Below are 15,201 nucleotides of genomic sequence, written 5' to 3' on the forward strand. Positions count from 1 at the left end.
TCAAATACTATAATATGTGGCCTTTTATGTCTGATTTCTATCACATAGCAACATGTTTTCAAGGTTCATTCGTGTTGTAGCATGTATCAGTATTTTATTCCTTTTTAAGACAATACTTTATTATAGGATTATACCACATCTTGTTTATCCACTCATCAGTTGATGGACCTTTGGGCTGTTTCTACTTTTCTGTTATTTTAAATAATGCTGTTATGAACATTCTTGTACATGTTTTTGTGTGATCATATGTGTTTGCTTCTCTGGGCATATACCTAGGAGCAGAATTGCGGGGTCATATGGTAACTCTGTATTTAACTTTTTGAGAAACCCCCAAATTGCTTTCCCCAGTAGCTATACCATTTTACATTCTGAACGGAAGTGTGTGAGGGTTTCTATTACTTCATATACTCTTGCTTTCCATTTTAATTATTTAATTATTTAATTTAATTATCTAAGATGCCCTTTACCCTAACCAACCAGAAAATAAACTTGACTGAATTTAGTGCTGATTGTTTTTGCATAGTTATTCAGTATAATTGTCCTTGACATCTCAAAAAAACACTGCTTATGCAGAATGCACTTTTTTAAAATAGTGAAATCATAGCAATTCTATTTCCTAAGTCAGTTCTTCTTCAGGGTAGTAAGTTATAGGTCTTTGAGGTCATGTTCCTGTTTCTACCTTCCAAAAGGCTACATTATTAGAATCTTGTTGCTCTATCTGCTTTGGCATATCCCCCTCTCCATCCAGAGAAAAGATCACTAAGAGAATACTGTCCCACCTTTCTATCTTAGAGGCCTCATTAGGAGTCATTATTGCTTTTTTTTTTTTTTTTTTTTTTTTTGAGGCGGAGTCTCGCTCTGTCGCCCAGACTGGAGTGCAGTGGCGCAACCTCGGCTCACTGCAAGCTCCGCCTCCCGGGTTCACGCCATTCTCCTGCCTCAGCCTCCCGAGTAGCTGGGACTACAGGCGCCCGCCACCTCGCCCGGCTAGTTTTTTGTATTTTTAGTAGAGACGGGGTTTCACCATGTTAGCCAGGATGGTCTCGATCTCCTGACCTCGTGATCCGCCCGTCTCGGCCTCCCAAAGTGCTGGGATTACAGGCTTGAGCCACCGCGCCCGGCCGAGTCATTATTGCTTTTAAGAGATGGATAAAGAGCTAGAAATCAAGAAGAAGAGAGAAAATTTTAAATAAGACAGTGGAGTATATGATCACTCTTTCTAAGATGATTAAATGAAATAATTTGAAAGGCAGTAAACTAACTGCACCAAGTAAATCTTGTGAAAGCAAAAGGAAAGAGGAGAAGGAAGGTGATTGATTGAGTGTTGTCTACGGCCATACCACCCTCAATGCGCCTGATCTCGTCTGATCTTGGAAGCAGGATCGGGCCTGGTTAGTACTTGGATGGGAGATGATTGAGTGAGTGCTGAAAACTAGGATAAATTATATTCAGCCACCAGCATTAAGGGAAGTACATACAATACATTTTATGAAGAATGTGTTCCATGAAAATAAAATAACAAAAAGTAAGTTTGATGAAGATTTAAATGATAAATGCCAATAGTAGTATATGTGCAATCATCTCCTGACACTGCTATACAAATGAGCTATCTATATAGGCTGTGACCACTTAACTTCACCTGCCAAACCACAGTGCTATAAATAAATACTTTTCCAAGACACTACAGAGTTCAGTTGACTTGAAATTCATCTTACGGTAACTGGAAATGTAGACTGTGCCTTTATTTGGGTCAATCCTACAGTTTTTTAAATGTACCAGGAATTCATTATTTAACGTTTACTAGAGTTTAATTTAAAATTATAAAAAAGGAAGAAGTTGGCTAGGCATGGTAGCTCACGCCTGTAATCCCAGCACTTTGGGAAGCCAAGGCGGGCAAATCAGGAGGCCAGGAGATCGAGACAATCCTGGCCAAAATGGTGAAACCCAGTCTCTACTAAAATACAAAAATTAGCTGGGTGTGGTGGCACGCTCCAGTAGTCCCAGCTACTCAAGAGACTGAGGCAGGAGAATGGCTTGAACCCGGGAGGCGGAGGTTGCAGTGAGCCGAGATCGCACCACTGCACTCCAGCCTGGTGACAGAGTGAGAGTCCATCTTAAAAAAAAAGGGGGGGATGGAGGCTGAGGCTGAGGCAGGAAAATGGTATACATCCGGGAGGCAGAGCTTGCAGTGAGCCGAGATCCGGTCACTGCACTCCAGCCTGGTGACAGAGCGAGACTCCCTCTCAAAAAAAAAAAAAAAAAAAAGGACGAAATTAATAGTTCAGGTGAGAACTTGTGAATTTTTATTCTCAACTCTAAGCTAGTAAGTGCTTAAATAGAAGACTTCACAACAAGCTCTACCTTCCTCAATTCTATAGAGAATCATAAGGAAAATCAGGTATAAATGTGAATTTCTTATGTTCAGTACTGTCCAAAAGAAAATATTTTATTAAATTTTTTGTTGGTTGCCATCATTATTTAAAGCCTTCCTGCCAGTAGCCTATACTATTTTTGGAATGGAGTGTTTGTAGTTTCATAACCACTTGGTAACACCATAGGTTAAAAAAAAAAAAAAAAGTCTACCAGTCTTTTTCAAATGGCCTCTTTAGCACTGCTTTGTAGGGAAGTTCAGTTACTTTTGACAATAATGACAAGCCAAAAAAATTTACAGATCTATTTTTACCATATTTTTATACACTAGCAGCATCCACTCAGGACAGGACCTTTATTAAAAGGGGGGTTAAGGTATTTTTTAAATGGAGGAATTCCTGAATTCCTGAAGCTCTTCAAACAAATAGCACTTGGGATACGACAAGAGTACTTTGGAGAAGGCTGCTTGGTCCCAAAGCAGAGATTCAAGAAGAGAACTCCAGCTAGCTGGGTAAGGGGTTCCTTCCTCTAAGTGTTTACGTAGGCCTGCTGGGGGCCAGGAACTGTGTAAAACTCAGTAAACTCAGTACTTCTCAGCACAGAATCCAGTCCCGAGAAAGCACCCAGCAAAAATTTAGATTGAATTTCCTTTAAAATAAAATGAAGAAAAAAGTTAAATTTAGAAGAAAAAAAATGCAATTCAACTATTCAGCCCATTCTCTTCAGGGTAGCTTTGGCTCAGAATGGTGGAAGAATTGGACAGGTTATTAGAGAACTCAAAACTCCCCAAACTTCAGTTCAGCACTCTTCCTTTATAATATATTTTTTCTGAAAAGAGTATTGCCAATATATCAATAAAGCTTTTTGCTATGACTTCAGAGTGCCCAGGTCACTAGGGAAAAGTATCAAGTAGCATCCTGAATCCACAAATCCTTTGAGAGCCAGCCACCCAGTATCTGCGTGAGTCTAGTAATTCTCTCCCCTTATGAGTGTCATCACAGAATTGCAGCACTTTCCTTTCACTGTTTCTCAGGAAAACATAGACAAAGCCTCTGCTTGGATTTTTTTTTTAATTTTAACACTAATATGTAATAATATAGCAACATCTCCTAGTTATCTAGAACTCAGGCTTCGATAGCTGTGACTGTCTAGAATACAACCACAGAAAATCACCTCTGAACAGTAAGGGAAATAGCTGCCACAGTATCACCACCTACTCCAAGCTTGTTCAACCCACAACCAACAGGCTACAAGTAGTTCAGTACAGCTTTGAATGCAGCCCAAGACAAACTCGTAAACCTTCTTAAAACATTATGAAATTTTTTCGCAATTTGCTCATCAGCTATCGTTAGTATGTTTTTTGTGTTGCTCGGACAATTCTCTTCTTCCAGTGTGGCCCAGGAAAGCCAAAAGATTGGACACCTATACTTTGGATGTTTCATCTAGTATCAATATACTTATAATTACGTGTTTCAACTAGTACTAATGAACTTTAGTTACAGGATGAAATTCCAAATTAACAATGTTCATCATTTGCTCTTCCAGGTAACAACAGTTAACAAATCATAGGTTGACAATCACAACTGATTTTGAGGATGAAAATAATAACAGTGAGCATTTATATAATGCTTGCTCTATACCAGGCACTTTTCTAAGAACTTTACATAGATTAGCTCACTTAATCTTTACAATAACCCTATGACATACCATTATTATCCCCATTTTACAGGTGAGGAAACTGAAGAAGTTAAGTAATTTGCCCAAGATTACAGGTTGTATGTGATGGAGGTAGGATTTGAACTCTGGAGTCTGGCACCAAAATCAGCACTCTCAGCCTCTACCCAGTATTATCAAAAGTAATTTCCTGGTAACTTCTATCAATTGTCATGGCGACTCTCGAGATAAAGAATTATTGTTTTTAATAAATAATATCATTCCCAGAAATGAATTATGTGTGAATCATACTAAGCTGCAGTGAGAGACTGAATATCACCATCACAGTGGTGAATCTACTTAGTGTGGGGGTAAAAGACCAGTCTCTCCCAGCAGCCCTACACATAGGTACACCATAATTCAATAGGGTAATCCCTGATCCCCGTGCAGTCATAAAAAAGGTTAAATGATGTTTAACAGATTTCGCTAATGATTCAGAGAATCTTAAAATACATCTTAGGAAAATTAATTTCAGGAGTAACTTTCAGTTAGCTAGAAAATACAGTTCTGTTGAGCATCTCGTAATCTATGCCAGACAAAGGAAACATTCTTGCCTTTCTTTGAGGGAATTATATACCAACAATCTTATTAATTTTCAACTTTCATCAAGGCAAGGTTAGCTTCACGCACAATGTTTCTCAAACTGAAAGTAGTGACCTATATTAATAAATCAATTTATAGTGTTGCAAGCAGCATCATTTATAATTTGAAGTTAGAATTCATTGCAGGCAGGCAGTAATTTTGAGATATTTTATTTTACATGTATGTGTGTATATCTATCATATAAGTAAATATGTAAGAACATTTTAAAATATTTAAAAATATGTTTATATATTTAAAGTTTAAACATGTAAATATATTTATATTAATGAAATTAATATAAATTAATATGTTAATTTGTATGTTATTAATTTATATTAACACTATATATACAATATATTAATTAGTAATATATTAAGTATATTATATAATTATATATTACTATATTAAATATATTAAAATAATACATTTAATATATTAATTAATAGCATACTAGCTATATATTATTCATATTTTTAATATATCATTTTAATATATTTAAATTTATACTTTAAATTTACATATATAAAAATAATTTTCCTGAAAGTGACTTTCAAAAACTTTGAAAGTCACCAGTGCAGTGGTTAAGAATACAAACTCTAGGCTGGCCATGGTGGCTCACACCTGTAATCCCAGCACTTTGGGAGGCCGAGATGGGTGGATCCCGAGGTCAAGAGATTGAGACCATCCTGGCCAACATGGTGAAACACCGTCTCTGCTAAAAATAGAAAAATTAGCTGGGCATAGTGACACACACCTGTTGTCCCAGCTACTCGGGGGCTGAGGCAGGAGAAGCGCTTGAACCCAGGAAGCGAAGGTTGTAGTGAGCCGAGATCGTGGCACTGCACTACAGCCTGGCGACAGAGCGAGACTCCATCTCAAAAAAAAAAAAAAAAGAATGCAAATTCTGAAGCACAGCTGTTGGGTAGGAATCATGGCTGTGCCACTTAATAACCAAGTGACTTTGGGCCAGTTATTTTACTTTTCTGTGCCTCAGTGTCATCTATTCGGTAGTGAGAATAATAGTACCTACCTCATTCTAGTTTTGAGAATAAACACGTTTTGTATTACATATAAAATGTGTAGGACAGAGACCCCAAAGAAGACGTAGCTGCTGTCATATTGTTATTCTGTTCCTGCTTAAGAAGGGGACTTGGAAAAGTAATGATGTTGAATGCAGTAACTTCTTTCATCATGGAAAAATTGCATATTCACATCTTCTTTGCTCATCAAACCTTTGAAGATCATGCATGTCTCATTCTGTAACATTGCCTTAACCAAATATAAAGGCTAAATAAATAACTGATACATTTAGGCCAGTCACCCAAAGATTTTACCCAAAGGCTATGCAGGCATAGTCCAAGAAGTAGACTAGCTCTGCTGCAATCACCATCTCTTGTTTATTATTTGTGAAAGGAACATTACAGTTTCACCACAGTTGGCCTGGCAACGTGCTTATGCAGTCCTCAGAACATATAAAAGTTATTTCAGCTGACAATAAGTATTTCCTCACTTTGGCTTATGTTCAGTAATAGCCATTCTTTATCCAGATCAGGGTGACTGAGCATGCTGTAACCATTCTTCTCTTCTAAAACTGACCCTTGTTTGACTGCATATGCAGATTGCTTAGCAGAACCCATGTCCACCATAACGGGCCAAAAGTCATTTGATCCAATGTGCTTTTCTTTTTTTCTCTCTCTCTCTTCTTTTTTTAATTCCATGAAATTTTATTAAGTAAGATAAGTTAATTATAAACATTACAGAACACATTTTTTTGAGACAGAGTCTCACTGTGTCACCCAGGCTGTGGTGCAGTGACACAATCTCAGCTCACTGCAACTTCCGACTCCCAGGTTCAGGCGATTCTTGTGCCTCAGCCTCCCTGAGTAGCTGGGATTACAGGTATGCCCCACCAGATCTGGCTAATTTTTGTATTTTTAGTAGAGACAGAGTTTCACCATGTTGGACAGGCTGGCCTCGAACTCCTGACCTCAGGTGATCCTCCTGCCTCAGCCTCCCAAAGTGCAGGAATTGCAGGTTTGAACCACTGCACCCAGACCCAAACATGATTTTTTGATTGACTGCTTAATGTCGTTGTTTTATTATTATTATTATTATTGTTGTTGTTGTTGTTGTTGTTATTATACTTTGTTATGGGGTACATGTGCACAACATGCAGGTTTGTTACATAGGCATACATGTGCCATGTTGGTTTGCTGCACCCATAGAAGTTAATTCAAGATGGATTAAAGACTTAAATGTTAGACCTAAAACCATAAAAACCCTAGAAGAAAACCTAGGCAATACCATCCAGGACATAGGCATGAGCAAAGACTTCATGACTAAAACACTAAAAGCAATGGCAACAGAAGCCAAAATTGACAAATGGGATCTAATTAAACTAAAGACCTTCTGCACAGCAAAAGAAACTACCATCAGAGTGAACAGGCAACCTACAGAATGGGAGAAAATTTTTGCAATCCATCCGTCTGACAAAGGGCTAACATCCAGAACCTACAAAGAACGTCACAAATTTACAAGAAAAAAACCAAATAACCCCATCAAAAGTGAGCAAAGGATATGAACAGACACTTCTCAAAAGAAGACATTTATGCAGCCAACAGACACATGAAAAAATGTTCATCATCACTGGCCATCAGAGAAATGCAAATCAAAACCACAATGGGATACCTTCTCACGCCAGTTAGATGGGTGATCATTAAAAAGTCAGGAAGCAACAGATGCTGGAGAGGATGTGGAAAAATAGGAACACTTTTATACTGTTGGTGGGAGTGTAAATTAGTTCAACCATTGTGGAAGACAGTGTGGAGATTCCTCAAGGATCTAGAACTAGAAATACCATTTGACCCAGCTATCCCATTACTGGGTATATACCCAAAGGATTGTAAATCATGCTGCTATAAAGATACATGCGCACATATGTTTACTGCAGCACTATTCACAATAGCAAAGACTTGGAACCAACCCAAATGTTCATCAATGATAGACTGGATAAAGAAAATGTGGCACATATACACCATGGAATACTACACAGTCATAAAAAAGGATGAGTTCACATCCTTTGCAGGTACATGGTTGGAGCTGGAAACCATCATTCTGAGCAAACTGTCACAAGGACAGAAAACCAAACACCACATATTCTCACTCATAGATGGGAAATGAACAATGAGAACATTTGGACACAGGGTGGGGAACATCATATGCTGAGGCCTTATGATTTCTTTCTTCATTTAGGATTAAAGTCATTTTTGAAGATCGTTTGCCTATTCTTTAAAAATTGTTTTATTTAGTATGTCTTTGCACAAGGTTAATTCAGTGAGTTTTCTTTTCTTTTCTTTTCTTTTTTTTTTTTATTTTTGAGATGGAGTCTCACTCTGTCACCCAGGCTGGAGTGAAGTGGTGTGATCATAGCTTATTTTAACCTTGAACTCCTGGGTTCAAGCAGTTCTGCCTCAGCCTCCTGAGTAGCTAGGACTATAGGCACATGCCACTACACCCACTAATTTTTAAATTTTTTGTAGAGATGGGGGTCTTGCTTTGTTGCCCTGGCTGGTCTCAAACTCATGGCCTCAAGTGATATGCCTTGGCCTCCCAAAGCACTGGGTTTTCTTAATCATGTTAACAAGTATTGTTTTGTTTTGTTTTCTTCCTTTCCTTGTTGTTTGTCTGCTGCCACCCCGACTCGAAAAGAAACTATCAACTGCTAATAGTTAGTTACACTTTGGTTAGAGGGCACGGTTTTCTCTTCAAGCCGCCATATCATTAAAAAAAACAGCTAAGTCCCCTAGCCTTTGTTCAAGAATAATATAAAGTGTCAGGGACTGTGGACAGCACCTGGTCCATAGCACATGGTGCAGTGGAGCAATGGAGGTCCTCCGTTTCAGGACAGATAGCTGCTGAGTGCCTTTCACTCTCCTACCTGGAGCTCTCTGAAGAAGACTGTCCTTTTCCTTCAAAGACTCCTCTCCCTCCAAATTTCCCCTCACTCCAACTTTCCCCTCACTCTTCAGTTGCTCCTCTTCCTCCTTTCTTAGTCCCAAACCCCAAGCCAACTTTGGGAAATTGCATGTGATTGCATTTGGTTGTTATTTCTGCTTTGTTGTGAGTTGTGCATAAAAAAGGATCTCCAGTGAGAGAACAGAGAATAAAGCAAATTAATACTTCTGTATATAAGAGCTGCTTGAAATCCTACCTTTATATACTGTCTGGGAAGATAATTTTCCCCCAAGGGGGAAGCTACTAGATGGTGAATGAGGAAGCCAACTTTATCCTGCTCAACCCATCTGAAGAGCAAAACAGTCACAGTCACGTTAAGGTGATATGTGGCAGCCAACAATGCCTCCAAGCTCCCTCTGACACTGTCAAATGTAGGTTTAGACTTAATATCAAGTTTCATCTAGTTTTAAAAACTTGAATTTAGTAAAATTATTTTCAAGCTTTCTAAACCACAATTTCAGGAGCAGTACCAGTTTAACAACTTTTTTTTCCATAAGTTATTGGGGTACAGGTGGTATTTGGTTACATGAGTAATTTCTTTAGTGGTGATTTGTGAGATTTTGGTGCACCCATCACCCGAGCAGTATACGCTGAACCCTATTTGTAGTCTTTTATCCCTTGCCCCCCTCCCACTCTTCTCCCCAAGTCCGCCAAGTCCATTGTGTCTTTTTTATGCCTTTGTGTCCTCATAGCTTAGCTCCCACATATCAGTGAGAGCATACAATGTTTGCTTTTCCATCCCTGAGTTACTTCACTTGGAATAATAGTCTGGTCACTGCAAATACCATTAATTCATTCCTTTTTATGTCTCAGTAGTATTCATCATATATATATAGATTATATATGTATATATGTGTATATATGTGTGTATATATAAATATATATGTGTATATATGTATATATATCACAGTTTCTTTATCCACTCGTTGATTGATGGGCATTTGAATTGGTTCCACAATTTGGCAATTGTGAACTATGCTGCTATAAACACGTATGTGCAAGTATCTTTTTTGAATAATGACTTCTTTTCTTCTGGGTAGATCACTAGTGTGATTGCTGGATGAAATGGTAGTTCTACTTTTAGTTCTTAAGGAATCTCCACACTGTTTTCCACAGTGACTATACTAGTTTACATTCCCACCAGCAGTACAGAAACGTTCCCTGATCGCTGCATGCATGCCAACATCTACTGTTTTTTGATTTTTTTTATTATGGCCATTCTTGCAGGAGTAAGATGGTATCACATTGTAGTTTTGGTTTGCATTTCCCTGATCATTAGTGATGTTGAGCATTTTTTCATGTGTTTGTTACCCATTTGTGTATCTTCTTTTGAGATTTGTCTATTCATGTCCTTAGCCCACTTTTTAATGAGATTGTTTGTTTTTCTCTTGCTGATTTGAGTTTGTTGTAGATTCTGGATATTAGTCCTTTGTCAGATGTATAGATTGTTAAGATTTTCTCCCACTCTGTGGGTTGTTTGTTTACTCTACTGACTGTTCATTTTGCTACGGAAAGTGCTTTAGTTTAATTAGGTCCCAGCTATTTATCTTTTTTTTTTTTTTTTTTTTTTTTTGCATTTGCTTTTGGGTTCTTGGTCATGAAATCCTTGCCTAAGCAGACATCTGGAAGGGTTTTTCCAATGTTATCTTCTAGAATTTTTATAATTTCAGTTCTTAGGTTTAAGTTCTTAATTCATCTTGAGTTGATTTTTGTATAAGGTGAGAGATGAGGATCCAGTTCATTCTCCTACATGTGTCTAGCCAATTATCCCAACACCATTTGTTGAAAAGGGTGTCCTTTTGCCACTTTATGTTCTTGTTTGCTTTGTCGAAGATCAATTGGCTATATGTATTTGGGTTTATTTCTGAGTTCTCTATTCTGTTCCATTGGTCATCTATGTGCCTATTTTTATACCAGTACCATGCTATTTTGGTGACTATGGCCTTATACTGTAGTTTGAAATCAGGTAATGTGATTCCTCCAGATTTGTTCTTTTTGCTTAGTCTTGCTTTGACTATGTGGGCTCTTTTTTCATTCCATATGAATTTTAGAATTGTTTTTTCTAATTCTATGAAGACTGATGGTAGTATTTTGATAGGGATTGATTGAATTTTTAGATTGCTTTTGGCAGTATGGTCATTTTCACAATATTGATTCTAACCATCCATGAGCATGGGAAGTGTTTCCATTTGCTTGTATCATCTACGGTTTCTTTCAGCAGCATTTTACAGTTTTCCTTGAAGAGGTCTTTCGACTCCTTGGTTAGGGATATTCTTAGATATTTTATTTTTTTGCAGCTACTGTGAATGGAGTTGAGTTCTTGATTTGATTCTCCACTTGGTCACTGTTGGTGTATGGAATACCTACTGATTTGTGTACATTAATCTTGTATCTGGAAACTTCGCTGAATTCTTTTATCAGTTCTAGGAGCTTTCTGGAGGCGTCTTTAGGGTTTTCAAGGTAAAGGATCACATCGTCAGCAAACAGTGACAGTTTCTTTCTCTTTACCAATTTGAATGCCCTTCATTTCATTCTTTTGTCTGATTGCTCTGGCTAGGACTTCCAGTACTATGTTGAAAAGGAGTGGTGGGAGTGAGCATCCTTGTCTTGTTCCAGTTCTCAGAGGGAATGCTTTCAACTTTTCTCCATTCAGTATTATGTTGGCTGTGAGACCGTCATAGATGGCTTATATTACATTAAGGTATGTCCCTTGTATGCTGATTTTGCTGAGAGTCTTAATCATAAAGGGATGCTGGAGTTTGTTGAATGCTCTTTCTGCATCTATTGAGATGATCATGTAATTTTTGTTTTTAATTCTGCTTATGTGTGGTGTATCACATTTATTGACTTGCGTATGTTAAAGCATCCCTGCATCCCTAGTATGAAACCCACTTTATCATGGTAGATTATCCTTTTGATATGTTGTTGGATTCGGTTACTAGTGTTTTGTTAAGGATTTTATCATCTGTGTTCTTTAGGATATCGGTCTGTAGTTTTCTGTTTTGGTTATGTCCTTCCCTAGTTTTGGTATTAGGGTGATGCTGGCTTTGTAGAATGAATTAGGGAGAGCTCCTTTCTTTATCTTGTGGAATAGTGTCAAAAGGGTTGGTACCAATTCTTCTTTGAATGTCTAGTAGAATTCTGCTGTAAATCCATCTGGTCCTCGACTTTTTTTGTTGGTAATTCTTTAATTACTATTGCAATCTTGCTGCTTGTTATTTGTCCCTTCAGGGTATCTAATTCTTATTGATTTAAGCTAGGAGGTTTGTGTTTTCCCAAAAATTTATCCACCTCTTTTAGGTTTTCTAGTTCATGTGTGTAAAGGTGTTCATAGTAGCTTTGAATAATCTTTTGTATTTCAGTAGTGTCAGTTGTAATATCTTCTGTTTCATTTCTTAGTGAGGTTAAATGGATTTTCTCTCTTCTTGGTTAATCTTGCTAATGGTCTATCAATTTTATTCATCTATTCAAAGAACCAGCTTTTTGTTTCATTTATCTCTTGTATTTGTTTGTTTGTTTGTTTCAATTTCCTTTAGTTCTGCTCTGATCTTGGTTATTTCCCTTCTGCTGCTGGGTTTGGGTTTGGTTTCTTCTTGTGTCTCTAGTTCCTTGAGGTATGACCTTAGAATGTCAGTTTTTGCTATTTCAGTCTTCTGTAGGGATTTATGGCTATGAACTTTCCTCTTAGCACTGCCTTTGCTGTATCCCAGAGGTTTTGGTAGGTTGTGTCATTATTGTCATTCAGTCTGAAGAATTTTTTTTGTTTTTTGAGACGGAGTCTCATTCTGTCACCAGGCTGGAGTGCAGTGGCATGATCTTGGCTCACTGCAACCTCTGCCTCTTGGGTTCAAGCAATTTTCCTGTCTCAGTCTCCTGAGTAGCTGGGACTACAGGTGCATGCTACCACACCCAGCTAATTTTTGTATTTTTAGTAGAGATGGGGTTTCACCATGTTGGCCAGGATGTTCTCGATCTCCTGACCTTGTGATCTGCCCGCCTCAGCCTCCCAAAGTGCTGGGATTACAGGTGTGAGCCACCATGCCCAGCCCAGTCTGAAGAATTTTTTTGTTTTTTGAGACGGAGTCTCATTCTGTCACCAGGCTGGAGTGCAGTGGCATGATCTTGGCTCACTGCAACCTCTGCCTCTTGGGTTCAAGCAATTTTCCTGTCTCAGTCTCCTGAGTAGCTGGGACTACAGGTGCATGCTACCACACCCAGCTAATTTTTGTATTTTTAGTAGAGATGGGGTTTCACCATGTTGGCCAGGATGTTCTCGATCTCCTGACCTTGTGATCTGCCCGCCTCAGCCTCCCAAAGTGCTGGGATTACAGGTGTGAGCCACCATGCCCAGCCCAGTCTGAAGAATTTTTAAATTTCCATCTTGATTTCCTTTATTGACCCAATGCTCATTCAGGAGCAAGTTATTTAATTTCCATTTATTTGCGTGGTTTAAAGATTCCTTTTAGAGTTGATTTCCAGTTTTATTCCACTGTGGTCTGAGAGAGTACTTGCTGTAATTTCAATTTTCTTAAATTTGTTGAGGCTTGTTTTATGACCTATCACATGGTCTATCTTGGAGAAAGTTCCATGCACTGTTGAATAGAATGTGTATTCTGTGGTTGTTGGATGAAATGGCCTGTATATATCTGTTAAGTCCATTTGTTCCAAAGTATAGTTTAAATCCATAGATCCTTTGTTGGCTTTCTGTCTTGATGACCTGTCCAGTGCAGACAGTGGAGTACTGAAGTCCCCCACTATTATTGTGTTGCTGTCTGTCTCATTTCTTAGGTCTAATTGTGTTATAAATGTGGGAGCTCCATTGTTAGGTGAATATATGTTTACAATTGTGATATTTTCCTGTTGGACAAGGCCTTTTACCATTATATAATGTCCCTCTTTGTCTCTTTTAAATGCTGGTGCTTTAAAGTTTGTTTTGTCTGATATAAGAATAACTATCCCTGCTCACTTTTGGTGTCCATTTGCATGAAACGCCTTTTTACAACCCTTTAAGTTTATGTGAGGCCTTATGTGTTAGGTGAGTCTCCTAAGGTAGCAGATGTTTGGTGAGTTCTTATCCATTCTGCTGTTCTGTATCTTTTAAATGGAGCATTTAGGTCATTTGCAGTCAATGTTAGCATTGAAATATGAGGTGCCATTGCATTCATCATGCTCTGTGCTGCCTGTGTACTTTGGTTTTTTTGTTTTTTGTTTTTGGTTTTTAACTTGTATTTTTGTTTTATAAGTCCTGTGTGATTTGTGCTTTAAAGAAGTTCTCTTTTGATGTTTCCAGGATATGTTTCAATATTTAGAGCTCCTTTTAGCAATTCTTGTAGTGGTGGCTTGGTAACGGCGAATTCTCTCAGCATTTGTTTGTCTGAAAATGACTGTATCTTTCCTTCCTATATAATGCTTAGTTTTGTTAGATACAAATTCTTGGCTGACAATTGTTTTGTTTGAGGAGGCTGAAGATAGGGCCCCAATCCCTTCTAGCTTGTAGTGCTTCTGCTGGGAAATCTGCTGTTAATCTGATAGGTTTTCCCTTATAGGTTACCTCGTGCTTCTGTCTCACAGCTCTTAAGATTCTTATCTTTGTCTTAACTTTTGATAACCTGACGATAATGTGCCCAGGCAATGATCTCTTTGTGATGAATTTCCCAAGTGTTCTTTGTGCTTCTTTTTTTTTTTTTTTTTAATTTTATTTTTCAATTGAGAAATAATATTGTATATACTTAGAGATTACAACATGATTTTTGACATATGTATACACTGTGGCATGACTAAATCAAGATAATTAACATATCCTATACCTCATTTTTTAACCTCATTTATTAAATATAAGAATATTTAAAGTCTGCTCTCAGTAATTTTCAAGTATGCAGTACATTGTTGTTAATCATAGTTACTGTTATCCACAATAGATCTCCTCAGCTTATTCCTCCTGTCTAACTGAAATGTTGTATACTCTGACCAACATCTCCCCATATCCCTCTCACCAGTCCCTAGTAACCAAAATTCTACGCTCTACTTCTATGTTTTTAACTTTTTCAAATTCCATGTAAAAATGAGATCATGCAGTATTTGTCTTTCTACGCCTGGTTTATTTCACTTAACATAGTGTCCTCCAGTTTCATCCATGTTATGGCAAATGACTAGATTTCCTTCTTTTTTAAGGCTGAATAATATTTCATTGGGTATATAAGACACATTTCTTTCTTTTTCTTTTTTTTTTTTAATATACCTTAAGTTCTAGGGTACATGTGCATAACGTGCAGGTTTGTTACATATGTATACTTATGCCATGTTGGTGTGCTGCACCCATCAACTCGTCAGCACCCATCAATTCATCATTTATATGATGTATAACTCCCCAATGCAATCCCTCCCTCCTCCCCCCTCCCCATGATAGGCCCCAGTGTGTGATGTTCCCCTTCCCGAGTCCAAGTGATCTCATTGTTCAGTTCCCACCTATGAGTGAGAACATGCAGTGTTTGGTTTCCTGTTCTTGTGATAGTTTGCTAAGAA

The 15,201-nt window shown here is 37.9% G+C and overlaps 1 protein-coding gene across 2 annotated transcripts in view; it reads left to right on the plus strand.

The window, feature by feature from the left end:
* Positions 1-15,201, plus strand: part of GHR (growth hormone receptor) — a 337,885-nt gene that overhangs the window by 273,749 nt on the left and 48,935 nt on the right. The gene's annotated exons all lie outside the window — the stretch shown is intronic.

The sequence above is a fragment of the Trachypithecus francoisi genome, unplaced genomic scaffold, assembly GCF_009764315.1.
Source record: "Trachypithecus francoisi isolate TF-2019V2 unplaced genomic scaffold, Tfra_2.0 Lachesis_group2, whole genome shotgun sequence".
NCBI classification, from domain to species: domain Eukaryota; kingdom Metazoa; phylum Chordata; class Mammalia; order Primates; family Cercopithecidae; genus Trachypithecus; species Trachypithecus francoisi.